We start from the raw sequence: 18,043 nt of genomic DNA, 5'->3' as shown, positions 1-18,043 counted from the left end.
GGAGGGAAATATATCCCTGGTGGTGGGGTCCGTTTGGAGGTGGCGGAAATTACGGCGGATGATACGCTGTATACGGAGGTTGGTGGGGTGGTAGGTAAGAACCAGTGAGGTTCTGTCTTGGTGGCGGTTGGAGGGGCGGGGCTCAAGGGCGGAGAAGCGGGAAGTGGAGGAGATGCGGTGGAGGGCACCGTCGATCACGTCTGGGGGGAATCTGCGGTCCTTGAAGAAGGAGGCCATCTGGGCTGTATGGTATTGGAACTGGTCCTCCTGGGAGCAGATGCGGCGGAGACGAAGGAATTGGGAATATGGGATGGCGTTTTTACAGGGGGCAGGGTGGGAGGAAGTGTGGTCCAGGTAGCTATGGGAGTCAGTCAGTTTATAGTAGATGTCTGTGTTGTGTCGGTCGCCCGAGATAGAAATGGAAAGGTCTAGGAAGGGGAGGGAGGAGTCTGAGACAGTCCAGGTGAATTTGAGGTCGGGATGGAAGGTGTTGGTAAAGTTGATGAACTGTTCAACCTCCTCGTGGGAGCACGAGGCAGCGCCGATACAGTCATCGATGTAGCCGAGGAAAAGGTGGTGCCAGTGTAGTTGCGGATTTTTTGTGTACAGACCTCCTAACAGTGGTCAGGACCAGGGACGCAACATGGACTGGGAAATAAAGAAGGCATGTCAGAAAGGCAAGGTCACGGTGTTCATGGGAGACTTCAATATGCAGGTGGACTGGGTAAATATTGTTGCCAGTGGATCCAAAGAAAGGGAATTCATGGAATGCTTACAGGATCGCTTTTAGAAACAGCTGGTCATGGAGCCCACAAGGGAGCAGGCTATTTTGGACCTAGTGCTTTGCAATGAACCAGACTTTATAAAAGATCTTAAAGTAAGGGAACCCTTAGGAAGCAGCGATCATAATATGGTAGAGTTCAGTCTGGAGTTTGAAAGAGAGAAGGCAAAATCGGATGTAATGGTGTTACAGTTAAATAATGGTAATTATGAGGGCATGAGAGAGGAACTGACAAAAATAGACTGGAAGCAGAGGCTAGCGGGGAAGACAGTAGAGCAAAAATGGCAGGAGTTTGTGGGTATAATTGAGGACACTGTACAGAGGTTCATCCCCAAGAAAAGAAAGATTATCCAGGGAGGGATTAGACAGCCATGGCTGACAAAGGAAGTCAGGAAATGTAGTAAAGAAAAAGAGAGATCCTATAAAGTGGCCAAGAGCAGTGGGAAATCAGAAGATTGGGAAGGCTACAAAAACAAACAGAGGATAACAAAGAAAGAAATAAGGAAGCACAGGATCAAATATGAAGGTAGGCTAGCCAGTAATATTAGAAATGATAGTAAAAGTTTCTTTCAATACATAAGAAACAAACGACAGGCAAAAGTAGACATTGGGCCACTTCAAACTGATGCAGGAAGCCTAGTGATGGGAGATAAGGAAATAGCAGGAGAACCTTACGTCAGTTTTCACAGTGGAAGACATGAGTAATATCCCAACAATTAAAGGGAGTCAGGGGGCTGAGTTGAGTATGGTTCCCATTTCAAAAGAGAGTGCGCTAGAAAAGCTAAAAGGTCTTAAAATTGATAAATCTCCTGGACCCGATGGGATACATCATAGAGTTCTGAGAGAGGTGGCTGAGGAAATAGCGGAGGCATTGGTTGAGATCCTTCAAGAGTCACTGGAGTCACGGAAAGTCCCGGATGATTGCAAGATCGCTGTAGTAACCCCCTTGTTCAAGAAAGGATCAAGACAAAAGATGGAAAATTATAGGCCAATTAGCCTAACCTTGGTTGTTGGTAAAATTCTAGAATCCATCATTAAGGATGAGGTTTCTGAATTCTTGGAAGAGCAGAGTCTGATTAGAACAAGTCAACATGGATTTAGTAAGGGGAGGTCATGCCTGACAAACCTGTTGAAATTCTTTGAAGAGGTGACAAGTAGGTTAGACCAGGGAAACCCAGTGGATGTGGTCTATCTAGACTTCCAAAAGGCCTTTGATAAGGTGCCACACGGGAGGCTGCTGAGCAATGTGAGGGCCCATGGTGTTCGAGGTGAGCTACTGGGATGGATTGAGGATTGGCTGTCTGACAGAAGACAGAGAATAAAAGGTTCTGTTTCGGAATGGCAGCTGGTGACAAGCCGTGTCCCGCAGGGTTCAGTGTTGGGGCCACAGCTATTTGCATTATATATTAATGATCTGGATGATGGGACTGGGGGCATTCTAGCGAAGTTTGCAGATGATACGAAGTTAGGTGGACAGGCAGGTAGTACTGACGAAGTGGGGAGGCCAAAGAAGGATGTAGAGAGTTTGGGAGAGTGGTCCAGGAAATGGCTGATGGAATTCAACGTGAGCAAATGCGAGGTCTTGCACTTTGGCAAAAAAAAGCATAGATTACTTTCTAAACGGTGAGAAAATTCGTAAAGCCACAGTACAAAGGGATCTGGGAGTGCTAGTCGAGGATTCTCTAAAGGTAAACATGCAGGTTGAGTCTGTGATTAAGAATGCGAATGTAATGTTGTCACTTATCTCAAGAGCTGAAAATGTGTTTGCTGGTTAAAGCACAGCAGGTCAGGCAGCATCCAAGGAACAGGAAATTCGACGTTTCGAGCTAGAGCCCTTCATCAGGAATGCATTCCTGATGAAGGGCTCTGGCCCGAAACGTCGAATTTCCTGTTCCTTGGATGCTGCCTGAGCTGCTGTGCTTTAACCAGCAACACATTTTCAGCTCTGATCTCCAGCATCTGCAGACCTCACTTTTTACTTATCTCAAGAGGGTTGGAATATAAAAGCATCGTAGTGCTACTGAGACTTTATAAAGGTCTGGTTAGGCCCCATTTGGAGTACTGTGTCCAGTTTTGGTTTCCACACCTCAGGAAGGACATACTGACACTGGAACGTGTCCAGCGGAGATTCGCACGGATGATCCCTGGAATGGTTGGTCTAACATAGGAGGAACGGCTGAGGATCCTGGGATTGTATTCATTGGAGTTTAGAAGATTAAGGGGAGACTTAATAGAGACGTATAAGATATTACATGGCTTGGAAAGGGTGGACGCTAGGAAATTGTTTCCGTTAGGCGAGGAGACTAGGACCCATGGACACAGCCTTAAAATTAGAGGAGTAAATTCAGAACAGAAATGCGGAGACATTTCTTCAGCCAGAGAGTGGTGGGCCTGTGGAATTCATTGTTGCAGAGTGCAGTCGAGGCCGGGATGCTAAATATCTTCAAGGCAGAGATCGATAGATTCTTGTTGTCTCGAGGAATTAAGGACGACGGGGAGAATGCGGGTAAGTGGAGTTGAAATGTCCATCAGCCATGATTGAATGGCGGAGTGGACTCGATGGGCCGAATGGCCTTACTTCCACTCCTATGTCTCATGGTCTTATGGTCTTTGGTCAAACTGGGAAAAAAGGGAATTGGGGAAATGACCAATTGATGTTTGTTTCTGGGATGCATTAGGAAATGCAGCGCATGCACGATGCAGTCCCTCCCCAAAGCTGTCTGTTCCTGACGAGAGGAGCGCATGCGTGAGACCCTCCCCGTCGCTGCCATTGGGGATCATTTACTCAGTGAGTGGAAGAGGTTTGTTTGAAACAGACCGCAATGGAGAGATCAGCGCCCAGGGAAGCGAGGGAACAGCAGGCTCCTTCCAGCAGCACATCGGGATGGGAGCCTGGGACACAGAGGGGGCTCCGAAACCGGGATTGATTCGGGGTGAGTTCAGGGAGAACCGGGGGCTGTTTGTAAGAGGCCGAGCGGAGCAGGAACTGGTCCCGGAACTTGGAGTGAGCGGGCTGGGGGGAAGAGAGAGGCCTTTCTTGGGCTGGGTGTGGGCCTGCTGAGGGAGGCAGAGCGGGAAGAAGCTGCTGTGGGACATTCTTGTGGTTTATAATCCCCTATACACTGATGGGAATTCATTGTTTGGCTTCTATTTCCCGCTGTTTGTTGTGATTAGACATTGAATTGTAAGTAATTAAAGGACAGTACTGTATATCTAAATGAGATAGTGGTGCCCATTGTTCTTGCTTCAACATTTAGTGTATTGAGCTGAATATTGAACTGTGTAATCATTCCATTTATGGCGTTATACAATTGTTGTTTAGGTTTTTGTACCTTAATAAATCAGAAAAAGATTGAGAGGAGCTCAGGTCTCGAGTGTAAGCTGGCTTTGCTCTGTTCACATTGCCCTGTTTAAAAACAGAATTATCATGATCGTGACCTGAATGTTGCATTGATCAGTTGATGTCTTTCTACTCCGCTAATGGTGATTTACAGGATACATATCTCTTGTCTTCCTGCAGGCAAATGATTGATGGACCAAGATAATGTAATATTTCCTCAGTGCAAAGCCAAGTGAACAGCTGCTTCTAACAACTGGCAGGTATGTTACTGTTGTCAGATTGGAGAACATACTTTCCAAAGTCAGTGGATTGAGTCAGACACATATTGAGTTCAATTTCCACAAGTACACATTCAGTCCAAGAGTCAAACACAACTGATGATTTTTTAAAATTTCTCCATGTACTCAATGCATAACAGCTCAGTTCCAATAAATGCCAATAGGCATAGTCAATTATCATTTGCAGCATCAGAAGAGGGATAGACTGTATCCTCATATGAAGGAGACATTCAGGAACTTCATTAATTCCACATGTAGTTAAGGCAATTTTAAAGTTACAGTCAAGGTGAACAAACAGATCATGCTGTCACATTGTTACAGCAAGGATTTCTGAAGGAGATATTGAGTGCAGATATAGAAGGAAATTTTGGTATTATCACTAACTGAGAAGGACAAAATTAAGCTTTTGATAAACAGAAGTCCTATGTGCACACACACCATTCTCTCTCATACAGCTACTGACTGATTTACAATAGTTGCAAATTTGTACACCATCCTGAAATACTCATTACAACATCTAACAGTAATGAAGATCCATATACACCGCAACTAGCAGAAAACATGACATCAAACTGATTTATACTCTCAGATCTCAAGTCAAATAAAATTTACAGCACAGAATAAGTCTTTTAAAATTATTAAGTCTGACTGATCAAAGACAATGTATAACAACATAATAGTTAATGGTGGAATCTTCTCCTCCTCTTCTTCCACCCCTCTCACCCCCCACCCCACCAAACCAAACAACATAGAGCAACACAAGACCACTGCACTAGATCCTGTCCAGATAGGCCAATTACCTTTCCTGTACAAGGAACACTGTGGTCAGTCAGCTGGAATGCAGTTTAAGTGTTCACTGAGTTGCAAATGGGTTTGGTTAATACTGATCATATTGGTAAAGTATGTCACTATGCAATAATTGATAGCATCCTGAAAACCAGACCTTGATATCCCCACTGTTCCCATTTCGACTCTGCACTGCAGGAGTTACAAAAATCCTTTGCTTTTCTCCCCTTGACTCTGAAGAAAAGTGTACATACCTTTCTGCTGCAATGTGTTGCATGTACACCTGTCCATGGATCCTATAGGCACTAAAGCTAAGGAACATTGACTGTGGACATTATCGAACTGCATGTGCAGTGCCAGACTTTAACAGATATACAAACAACATCCACTTTCACAGACAGGAGCTGACTCCAGTGGCAATGCATAGTACCTCATTCATGTCAAGTAGCAGAAGTTTGAACAATGAAGTACACGAGGAGTTACTAAAAGTGACATGTTTCAATTTGGATGACACTGAAGCACTGTGAAACACAAGAACCAAGAATAAGGAGCATGTTGATATCTTGTATCAGAGTGTGAATGAAACCCATTATCACACTGAGCCTGGTGCTGATGAACACACACATTCTGCACACTTACATTTTGGCTGAAGGCATGAGTAATGCAGAAGCATTTCCATATGTTTTAATGTATGAAACATTGATTTATAAAGCAGTAAACCCACCTCACAAAGTGTGTCAAATCATGACATGCAGAACTGGAAACATAAGGTGACATCCAAAAAATGTCAGTGTGATATAGACCAGTGCTACTCCTTTCAAGAGATACAGATGGGTAGCACAACAGAAAACTCAGTCACACTCAGCCAGTTATTGGTAAAAGGGAAAAAAAAAAGAAATTTAGGCCCAGGTATTTCCAAATATGGTCAGTTTTAAATTGACTTACCAAACCATTATTTGCTTCAGTTAGTGTCAGATGTTCCATCTTAGTGTCCAGCAGCAACTGATAAAGGCTCCTGCATACACAAAATGTAAAAAAAACACAGTCTGAACACAATAAAATTCAGATTCGTGGCAAAAATAGTTATTCATCCAACATTAATCCCTTCATCACAAAAGGTTAGTGAATATTGATCGAGTTTATCCTACACTCAGACCCAAAAAAAGCCACAGCTGTACATGGAAAGAGAATGAGACCCACATACTCTACCTGACACTGTTGTCCACAGAATAAAACTGGTACTATAGTTATCTAAAGACAGATAATTGCAAAATTAATCTCAAATTAGCATTTATATAGAAATACTGACAGTGAGTGGATAAAGTTCAGAATCCCAACAGTTAGTGGAAACTAGGATGGAGAACAGGTGAAGAATAGAATGTCAGTTCTCAGAAAGGGTTACTGGACTGGAAATTTAACTCTTGACAGAATGGGCTGAATAGTCGTACCAAATCTGTGTCTCTGTCATAAATCACAAAATGCAGAAGACATTCAGGGCCAATCACAACGTTGTCATCATTGGACTCATACAATATTATTTGCTGTCAGCGAATTAAGCAACTTTGATGTATGAGATTTGAAAGTGCCTGGTACTGATTGAGCCCTTGATTCTCATTCACACAGCAGAAACTGACAAGGTTAGACCAATTTCTGAGCTCTCATGTGGACACAACAGAAACTGACAGGCGTAGATTGATAGCTGCTCTCACCAATTCACTCTGCAGAAACTGAAAGGGAGGGCATGCTACTTATACACACCCCTCACACTCCCCACACACACTTTACAAATACTGGCAGGTGCACATTTATAAACTGGACGTTGACAGATACAGATTCATAGCTACATCCTGAGATACACAGAGCAGAATACAACAGAGACAGATTGTTCAATCGCACTCAAATGCACGTGACAGAACATTTCAGAGGAAGATTCATAACTGCATTTTCATTCACAAAACAGAAACTGACAGGAACAGATTGATAACACTGTTTCAAATTACTTAAATTGACATGTACAGTTTGATAATGACACTCTCATACTCACTGACAGGTAGAGATTGATAATAAAAGAAATCAGTGTTACATTTGAGCTCTAGTGACCCTTCCTCAGAACTGAGTGTGTGCATTTTCCTAGCTGCTATATGGTCTTCTCTATTCTGGGGAAACTGAGTGTAGATTGAATGTCCACTTTGCTGAACACCTACATTCTGACCAGAAAACAAGACCCTGAGATCCAGTTGCCTGCCACTTCAACACCACCCTGTTCCCTGGCCAACATCTCTGCCTCAGGCTTGCTGCAGTGCTCCAGCTAAAGCTCAGTGCAAGCTGGAAGACCATCACCTCATTTTCTGGTTGGGAAACCGACAGCCTTCTGGACCCAGTATTGAGCTCTACAACTTTAGGGCAAGAACTTTCCTGTGTCATTACCCAGAACCTCTCACACCAGGCCTTATTATACACCAACAGTCACTAACAGTCCCTGTTAATAGTGATTCACCTTCCTTGTCTGACCGTATTCTTTGGATTCTATATCCATCTACCTTTTACTCCGGACCCTTCAACATACCCTACCTTCTGCAGAAAAACTAATCACTTCCTGGCTACGATCAATTCCCAGGAAGGGTTCCTGGACTGGAAATGTTAATTCTGATTTCTGTCCTCAGACTCTGTCAGACCTGCTGAGCTTTTCCAGCAATTTGATTTTGTTTCTGATTGCCAGCATCTGCAGTTCTTTTGGTTTTCATTTAGAGATTAATAACTAAATTTTCATATTCACAGAGCAGAAATTACCAGAGAAAATTGCTAACTACATTCACATGTTTACAAAAGAAAATTTGGCAGACAAACATTGATAAATACACTCACATTTGCATTACAGAGCCTAACCGGGAAGGATTCTTAACTAAACTTAACTAAAACCTTCACAAACCTGACAGGAACTGTTCAACACTAAAATCTCCCATTCACATAGCAGAAACTGGCAAGCTTAGATTGACAATTACCCAAACTCATTCACCAAGCAGATATCCTCAGGAGGCTAAGGAAATTCTCCATGTCTATAAAGACTCCTGCAAATTTTTATAGATGCACCACCTATCTGGATGCGTCACAGTGTGATATGGTTACTGTTCTGCCCAAGACCAGAAGAAACTACAGTGAGTTGTGAGCACAGCCCAGTCCATCACTGAAAGCAGTCTTCCTTCCAAAGGCTCTCTTTACACTTGCCCCTGTCTCAGGAAGGCAGCCAATATAATCAAAGACCCATCTGACACTGGTTCTACGCTCCTCCATCTGGTCTGTCAGGTAGAAAATAGAGAAGTTTGAATACACCATCCAACAGATTCAAGAAGTGATTCTCTGCTGTTATTAGACTTTTGAATGCACCTCTCAAATTTTAATGTTAATCTCTCTCTCTCTCTGCACCTTCTCTGCAACTTTAACACTTTATTCCAGATGCTGTTCTATTACCCTAATGCAGTTTGTATGATATGATCTGCCTGTAAGGCAATCAAAACAATACTTTTCATTGTATTTCTGTACATGTGACAATAATAAATTAGATAAAATCAAGTGGATAACTACACTCTCATGTCGCAGAATCTGAGAGGTAAAGGTTGATAGCTAAAGTCACACAACCTGACAGGAAAAGATGAATAAGTACATTCAAACCCTGACATTACAGCACCTGACAGGAAGGATTGATAATTAAATTCTCTTATTCACAAAGCAGAAACTGATAGTGACAGATGAAAGCTCAGCTCACACATTCACATAGTTTATGCTATCAGGAATTGACAATTACACAGACATATTCACCAAGCAGAAACTGACAGCTATAGATTGATAACTATATTTATGCATTCACACAGCAGAGTGAATTACACTCTCACTTTGACAAAGAAGAAATTGACAGGTAGAGAATGATAATTGTACTAGTCACATATTGACAGGGACAGATTGGTATTGACTCTCTCAAATTGACGTAGTAGAAACAGATTGACAATGACACTCTGGTGTCAAATAGCAAAACCTGACAGGTACTGTTTGATAATTGCACTGAGAAACAGATTATAGCTAAAACTGACAGGTGGAGATTAATATCTAGATTCACACAGAAGATACTGACAGGTTCAAATTGATGACTGCATTTAATATTCATACAGCAGAAACTGGCAGGGAGATACTGAGAATGACACACCCGTTCTCAAAGCTGAAACTGACAGGTTCAGGTTGGTAACTACACTGTCAGATACACAGCAGAAACTGTTTAGGAAAGATTAAGTAAATTCACACATTCACAACAGCAGAAACTGACAGGTATATATTGATAACTAAACTCTCACATCCCCATCGGTGAAGCACATAGGGACTGATCCATTTATTTAAAATGTATTTATCAATCAGTCTCTGCCAGTTTCTACTATGTGGATATGAGTTCAGTTATCAATCTATACCTGTCAGTTTATGCTACGTGAATGTAGTTATCAATCTGTCCCTGTCACACTCTAGTAAATACATTTTGGACATTGCAGACAGTGACAGGGAGAGATTGATAACTATATTAAATCTCACATTTGCACGGCCTATACTGACAGGTACAGGTTGACAGCCGTACTCCCATATTCACCTCGCAGGAACTGACAGGTATGGATTGATAAGGAAACTCTCCGATCCAGATACAAACTTGTATTGGGTAGCCCCATTGTGGAGCTGTAGAGGTGTTGCTTCGTAGCTGCTTCTCAGTGAATTGATATAGATTTCTTTTGTTACAATCACCAGACAAAGAATGGAGTGAGACCTGTAGTTCTGTATGAAATGCTGGCTTGAAAGAAACACAGCCTCAGTATTATAAAATGAATATTACATTGAAAGATTTGATACTGTCAAACTCACTTAATGTTGACTTACAGGGGATGTCTCTTTTCTCTTCCTCCAGACAATTACATGAAGGAGCAAAACAATGTAACATTCTCTCGGTACGAAGCCAAGTGTGATCAGTTCCTTCTAACAAACAGCAGGTATGTTATCGCTGTCAGACTGAAAAACATACTTTCCACAGTCACAGAATAGTTGAATTAGACACACATGGAACTCAATATCTAGAGAGAAATTTTCACAAGAATAGTCAAATACCACCAAGCAATTATAACATTTTTTTTATTCCTCTCCATTCTCAATTCACATCACCCCATTTCCAATAAATGTTATCATTCACAGCCATTAAGTCATTGAGATGTACAGCATTGAAGCAGACTCTTTGGTCCTACTCATCCATGCCAACCAGATGTCAGAAACTAATCTAGTCCCATTTGCCAGCACTTGACCCATATCCCTTTGAACCCTTCCTCTTCATGGACTCATCCAGATGCCTTTTAAATGTTGTAATTGTACCAGCCTTCTCCACTTCCTCTGGCAGCTCATTCCTTACTCGTACCATCTTATGCGTGAAAAAGTTGCCGCTTAGGTGCATTTAAAATTTTTCTCCATTTACCTTAAACCTACGCCTCTACTTTTGTACTCCCCACCTCAGGGAAGAGGCATTGTCCCTCATGATTTTATAAACCTCTATGTGGTCAGCCCAAGCCTGTTCAGCTTCTCTCAGCTATAGCTCAAATCCTCCAACCCTGACAAATTCCTTATAAATCTTTTGTGAACCCTTCAACATTTCACAATATCCTTCCAATACGAAGGAGACCAGTATTGTATGCACTATTCCAAAACTGGCCTCACCAATGATCTGCACAGCCACAACATGACCTCCCAACTCCTATACTCGATGCACTGACCAATGAAGAAAACGTACCAAACGTCGCCTTCACAATCCTATCTATCTGTGACTCCCCTTTCAAGGAGCTATGAACCTGCACTCCAAGGTCTCTTTGTTCAACACTCCCCACGATCTTACCATTAAATGTACAAGTCCTGCCCTGATTTGCCTTTCCAAAATTTTCCACCTCAGATTTATCTGAATAAAATTCCATCTGCCACTCCTCAGCCCATTGGCCCATGTGATCAAGGCCCTGTTGTACTTTGAAGGAAACTTCTTTGCTGTCCAATTTTGGTGTCATCTGCAAACTTATTAACTATACCTGCTGTGTTCAAATCCAAATCATTCACATAAATGATGAAATGCAGTGGATCCAACACTGATACTGGTGGCACACCACTGGTCACAGGCCTCCAGTCTGAAAAGCATCTCTCCTCCACCACCACCCCCATCTTTTCCCATCGAGCAAGTTCTGCATTTAATTAGCTACCTTCTCTGTATTCCATGAGATCTAACCTTGCTAACCACTCTCCCATGAAGAACCTCGTCGAACGCCTTACTGAAGGCCATATAGATCACATTCACCACTCTGACCTCATCAATCCTCTTTGTTACTTCTTCAAAACAACTCAATCAAGTTCATGACACGTTATCCCATGCACAAAGCCATGCTGACTATCCCTAATCCGTCCTTGCCTTACCAAATGCATGTCAATCCTGTCTTTCAGGATTCCCTCCAACATCTTGCCCACCACCGATGTCAGACTTACCGGTCTATAGTTCCCTGGCTTTTCCTTACCACCTATCTTAAATAGTGGCACAACATTAACAGTCTTCCAGTCATCCAGCACCTCACCTGCGACTATCAGTGATAAAAATATCTCAGCAAGGTGCCTAGCAATCACTTCCCTACCTTCCCACAGAGTTCGAGGGTGCACCTGATCAGGTCTTGGGGATTTATCCAGTTTTATGCATTTCAAGACATCCAGCACTTTCTCCTCTGTAATATGGACATTTTTCAAGATGTCACTATCTATTTTCCCATTCTATTGTCTTCCATATCGTCCTTCACAGTGAACACTGACGCAAAATACTCATTTAGTATCTTCCGCATCTCCCATGGCTCCACGCATCAGGTGCCTTGCTGATCTTTGAGAGGCCCTATTCTCTCTCCCTAGTTACTCTATTGTCCTTTCTCTATTACTCTTAGCTTTGGCAAATAGAAGTAAGGAGAATGCAATCTCATGTCTCCTTTTTGCCCATGGGATTTCTCTCTTAAGGATACTCCTTCTACCTTTATACTCTAAGGATTCACTCAATTTCTCCTGACTATACCTGACATATGCTTCATTTTTTTCTTAACCAAAACCTCAATTTCTCTCATCATCCAGCATTCCTTACACCTACTGGCCTTTCCTTTCACCCAAACAGGAATATACTAACTCTAGACTCTTGTTATCGCATTTTGAAGGCTTCCCATTTCACAGCCTTCACTTTACCTCCAAACATCTGCTCCCAATCAGCTTCTGAAAGTTCTTGCCTAATGCTGTCAAAATTAGCCTTCCTCCAATTTTGAACTTCAGCTTTAAGACCCGGTCTATCCTTTTCCATCACTATTTAAAAACAAACAGATTTATGGTTGCTGGCTCCAAACTGCTTCCCTTACTGACACCTCAGTCACCTGCCCTGCCTTATTTCCCAGGAGTAGGTCAAATTTTGCATCTTCTCTAGCAGGAACATCCATATACTAAATCAGAAACTTTCCTTGTACACACTTAATAAATTCCTCTCCTTCTAAACTCTTAATACTACGACAGTCGCTGTCATATTTGGAATATTAAAATCCCCTACCATATCCACCGTATTATTCTTACAGAGAACTGAAATCTCCTTACAAATTTGTTTCTGAATTTCTTGATGACTATCAGAGAGTCTATAATACTATCCCAATAAGATGACTATCCCCTTCTTATTTCTCAGTACCATCCAAATAACTTCCTGGATATATCCCCAGGAATATCGTCCCTAAGTACAGTAGTAATGCTATCCCTTATCAAAACTGCCACTCCCCTCCTCTCTTGCCCCCACTTTCTTAGCTTCCTGTAGCATTTGTAACCTGGAACATGAAGCTCCTTCTCTCGGAACATTTACATGTTGACTAAGAAATTTTCTTCGAATTTTAAAAGTCTCTTTTCCATCCAAGCCTTTAACACAATGGTACTTCCAGACAATGTTTGTAAAAAACTACTATTACAGCCTTTATATTCTTACATATATCTGAAATGTGTATATTTGTTCCTCAGTTTCCTTCTGACTGTTGGGGGGCCTATAGTACAGTCCCATCTTGGTGATTTTCCCTTTCTTATTTTAACCCAGATATTTTCACTGGATGATCTTTTTCAGAAATATTTTCTCTAGTTAGAGCAGCAATGTTTTCCTTAATCAAAACACCACTCTGCCTTCTCTTTTACCTGTCTTTCTATCCTTCCTATACCCCCCCTCATACTTCTATAATCTATTGAATACAGATCCAGGGTTATCCTCAATTGCTGTTTTTCTGACAAATCCTTCATCCTGGGGTCATTGTTATAAATGTACTCTGGGCTCCCTCCAACACAAGCCTGAGATAATGGGCCCAAAGCTGCTCACTATTCCAAATGCAGTCTGAGCAGAGCTGATAGAGCCTCAGCAGTACATCTCTGCTCTTGTATTGTAGCCTCCTTGAAATAAATGTTAAAATGGCATTTGCCTTCCAAACTGCCAAGTGAACCTGCCAGTTAACCTTAGAAGAATTCCTGAACTAGGACTCCCAAGGTCCCTTGCCTTTGAGATTTCTGAAGCCTTTCCCTGTCCAGAAAATTATCAACATCTTTGTTCCTTCTCCCAGAGTGCATGATCTCACAATTTCCCACATTGTATTCCATCTGTCACTTCTGTGTCCACTCTTGCAGCCTGTCCAAATCTTTCTATACCCTCCGCACCTCCTCAGCACTACCTGCCCCTCCAGCGACATTTATCCCATGTGCAAATGTGGTAACAATGCCCTCAGTTCCTTTGTCCAGATGATTAAGGCATAACATGAACAGTTGTGGTCCCAATACTGATCCCTGTGGAAGTCCATGAGTCACCGGCTGCCATTCTGTAAATGACCCTTTTATCCCGACTCTGTCAGGCAGCCAATTCTCTACCTTTACTTTATTTAGCAGCCTGCTGTGTGGTACCTTATCAAAGGCCTTCTGGAAATGCAAATCGATTACATCCACTGGCTCTGTGTTGTCTAACTTGCTTATTACTTCCTCAAAGAATTCAAACAGATTTGTCAGGGAAGACCTCTCCTTAACAAAGCTGTGCTGACTCTGCCATATTTTACAATGCACTTTCAAGTACTTTGCAGCCTCATTCTAAACAAGGGATTCTCAACCCTTAGGAGTGACAACGTTCTAGCTACGTAGCCTATAGTTTCCTGCCTCTGCCTCTCTCCTTTCTTAAACACGTGTTGCATTAGCCATTTTCCAGTCATCTGGGACCCTGCCTGACTCCTATGCTTTCTGAAAGATCACCACCAATGCCTCTCCAATCTACTCCACTTTCTCCTTCAGTTATCTGGAGTGTAGTCCATCCGGTCTTGGTGATTTATCCACCTTCAGCTTCCCAGTACCTTCCCCTTACCAATGGCCAATGCACTCACTTCTGTCTTCACGTCTCCCTTGAAACTGATGGAAACTACCTCTTCAGGTCCTCTGCCATGCCGTGGTTCGCCATTACTACTTCTCCAGCATTGTTTTCAAACTGTCCAATGTTCACTCTTGTCTCTTCATAACTGTTTAGATATCCAAAAGGGCCTGCAGCCCTCTTTTACATTAGTAACTTGCTTACTCTCATATTTCATCTCTTTCCCCACCCCCACCTTTTATTTGCTGTTTTTTAAAGACTTCCCAATATTCTGGCTTCCACTAATCTTTACCACACAATGTGCTGCTTCTGTTGCCTTTATGCTCTCCTTGATTTCTCATGTCAACCAGGGTTGTCTCATCCTCCCCTTAGCTGAAAATGTGTTGCTGGAAAAGCGCAGCAGGTCAGGCAGCATCCAAGGAGCAGGAGAGTCAACATTTCGAGCATGAGCCCTTCTTCAGGAATGAGGAAAGTGTGTCCAGCAGGCTAAGATAAAAGGTAGGGAGGAGGGACTTGGGGGAGGGGCGTTGGAAATGCTATAGGTGGAAGGAGGTCAAGGTGAGGGTGATAGGCTGGAGTGGTGAGGGTCGGAGCGGAGAGGTCAGGAAGAAGATTGAAGGTAAGGAAGACGGTGCTGAGTTCAAGGGATTAGACTGAGACAAGGTGGGGGGGGGAGGGGAAATGAGGAAACTGGAGAAATCTGAGTTCATCCCTTGTGGTTGGAGGGTTCCTAGCTGGAACGTTTACTATATCCATTTCTATCTTGGGCGACCGAATCAACACGGACGTTCACTATAAACCGACCGACTCCCACAGCTACCTAGACTACACCTCCTCCCACCCCGCCCCATGTAAAAACGCCATCCCGTATTCCCAATTGCTTCGTCTCTGCCACATCTGCTCCCAGGAGGACCAGTTCCAATACCATACAACCAAGATGGCCTCCTTCTTCAAAGACCGCAATTTCCCCCCAGCCGTGATCGACGATGCCCTCCACTTCCCGCTCCTCCGCCCTTGAGCCCTGCGCCACCAGGACAGAACCCCACTGGTTCTCACCTACCACCCGACCAATCTCCATATACATCGTATCATGCGTCGTCATTTCCGCCACCTCCAAACGGACCTCACCACCAGAGATATATTTCCCTCCCCTATCAGCGTTCCGAAATGACCACTCCCTCCGTGACTCCCTTGTCAGGTTCACACCCTCCACCAATCCAACCTCCACTCCCGGCACCTTTCCCTGCAACTGCAAGAAATGCAAAACCTGCGCCCACACTCCTCCCCCCCCCGCTCCTTACTTCCCTCCAAGGCCCCAAGGGATCCTTCCATATCCACCACAAATTCACCTGCACCTCCACACACATCATTTACTGCATCTGCTTCACCCGATGTGGCCTCCTCTATATTGGGGAGACAGGCCGCCTACTTGCGGAACGTTTCAGAGAACACCTCTGGGACAACTGGACCAATCAACCCAACCATCCTGTGGCTCAACACTTCAACTCCCCCTCCCACTCCACCAAGGACATGCAGGTGAATTCAAAACTCCTGTTTCTCCTACACCAGTTGTTCAGCCCCACACATCTCACTGTTATAATCTTGCTGACATTATGGCTCGGGTAGTAATCCAGAGATTTTTTTATTCTATTTCTTAATTTATCCCTGAGCTGCACATATTCCTTCAGCAGAACTTCTTCCCTTGTTCTGTCTATATTGACAACTGGATCGTTCCCCTGCAGCATGAAGCCAGGCACCAAGCAGGCAAATCTGCCTTCGGGACTCTTGACTCTGGCAACAGGGAAGAGTCTCTTTTCCCCTGACTACACTGTTTCCGATTACACTTGCATTTCTCTTTTCTCCTTCTTCTTGAATGGCTCCCTTTCCCACAGTGCTGTGGTCAGTTTGCTCATCCTCCCTACAGACCCCACTCTCATCCACAAAGGGAGCAAGAATCTCAAACATGTTTGACAAGCTGAAGGGCTGAGGCTCATTTAGCACTACCCTCTGGCTTCCTCTATCTGCATCACTCATAGTCACACCCTTCTATCCCTGACCACTGATTGATTTGAGGTAGTTAATCTAAGGGGTGTGATTGCCTCCTGAAACAGAGCATCTAGGTAACTCTTGCCCCTCCCTGATGTGTGGCAATGTTCGGAGCTCAGACTTCAGCTCAACAATCTGAGCTGGAATCTCTCAACCAACACTTGTTATGGCTGTATTAACTATGAACCACAATGGGGTCCAGCTGCTCTGACATAATGCAATCATGACACTTCACCTGGTCTGGCCCCTCCATTTCAATGACTTGGTGCTTAATTTGATTTTTAAACATTTCATCCTGAAAGAACATCCACTGTTGTTTGGGAGATTAAATGACCATGCTCAAGAAGCCAAAAATAAGCAAGTGTAGATATCTTGAAAGATTGTGTGGCTGGCAGAGATTAGATTACTTACTTAGATTACATACAGTGTGTATACAGGCCCTTCGGCCCAACAAATCCACACCGACCTACCAAAGCACACCCACCCAGACCCATTCCCTACTTTTACCCCTGCACCGAACACCAAGGGCAATTTAGCATGGCCAATTCACCTAACCTGCACATTTTTGGACTGTGAGAGGAAACCGGAGCACCCAGAGGAAACCCACGCAGACACTGGGAGAATGTGCAGACTCCACACAGACATTCGCCTGAGGCTGGAATTGAACCCTGGTCTCTGGCGCTGTGAGGCAGCAGTGCTAACCACTGCGTCACCGTGCCGCCCACAGGAGATGGGAATGATCACTATCATAGAAGGATTTGAAAAGAAGGACAAGAAATTTGTTAAAATGTTGCTTTTCCTCAATTTTTGACCTCTTCAGGTCAGTGAGCTCAGGGTGAGGAGAACAAAACTCAGTGTGAGTGAGCACACGGGCAGCGGGGTGTTGGATCAGCTGAAGATTACAGGGAGGTTGAAAGTGGGAGCTGGATCAGGAGTGTATTAGGGTCATTCAGTCTCGAGATTACAAAGGACAGGATGAGATTTTGAGCACCTGGAGCTGAGACTGTGTTGGAGTCAGGCCACGTTACTGAAATGGAAATAGAATGTCACGGTGAGGATGTGGGTCTGTGGCTGAAAGCTGATCTCCAAGTGTGATGTTCTCCTAATGTTGGGAAGAGCCTGGTCCAGATAGTTACCTGAGGCGCTATACAGTTGGAGTTAGGAAGTCTGTAACAGGGACTGAGGCCTGCAGCTTTCAGTGAACAAAGGACTAGGAGTAGGCCTTTCAGCTGTTTCACTATTGAATGAACTCATGGCTGTTGTGTGGAGTTCAACCTTTGGCCCATATCCCTGAATACCTTTGTTGAACAAAAGTTTATCTGTCTCAAACTAAAAACGAACAACCTTTTCCACCCTTTTCATATCGAAGTCAT

At 43.5% G+C, this 18,043-nt stretch overlaps 1 long non-coding RNA gene across 3 annotated transcripts in view; it reads left to right on the top strand.

Moving 5' to 3' along the window:
• LOC132837240 (uncharacterized) overlaps window positions 1-18,043 on the top strand; it is a 47,189-nt gene that overhangs the window by 17,062 nt on the left and 12,084 nt on the right. For 2 of the 3 annotated variants that reach the window (XR_009647450.1, XR_009647448.1), the window contains exons 1-3: window positions 3,462-3,714; window positions 4,302-4,381; window positions 10,122-10,203. This is a non-coding gene — a long non-coding RNA (uncharacterized LOC132837240). Of the gene's footprint in view, window positions 1-3,461; window positions 3,715-4,301; window positions 4,382-10,121; window positions 10,204-18,043 lie in introns of those variants that run through there. The other variant, XR_009647449.1, reaches the window with a different exon arrangement.

The sequence above is a fragment of the Hemiscyllium ocellatum genome, chromosome 49, assembly GCF_020745735.1.
Source record: "Hemiscyllium ocellatum isolate sHemOce1 chromosome 49, sHemOce1.pat.X.cur, whole genome shotgun sequence".
In the NCBI taxonomy this organism is placed as follows: domain Eukaryota; kingdom Metazoa; phylum Chordata; class Chondrichthyes; order Orectolobiformes; family Hemiscylliidae; genus Hemiscyllium; species Hemiscyllium ocellatum.
The sequence above is the reverse complement of the archived record's forward strand: the minus strand, read 5'-3'. Positions and strand labels throughout refer to the sequence as shown.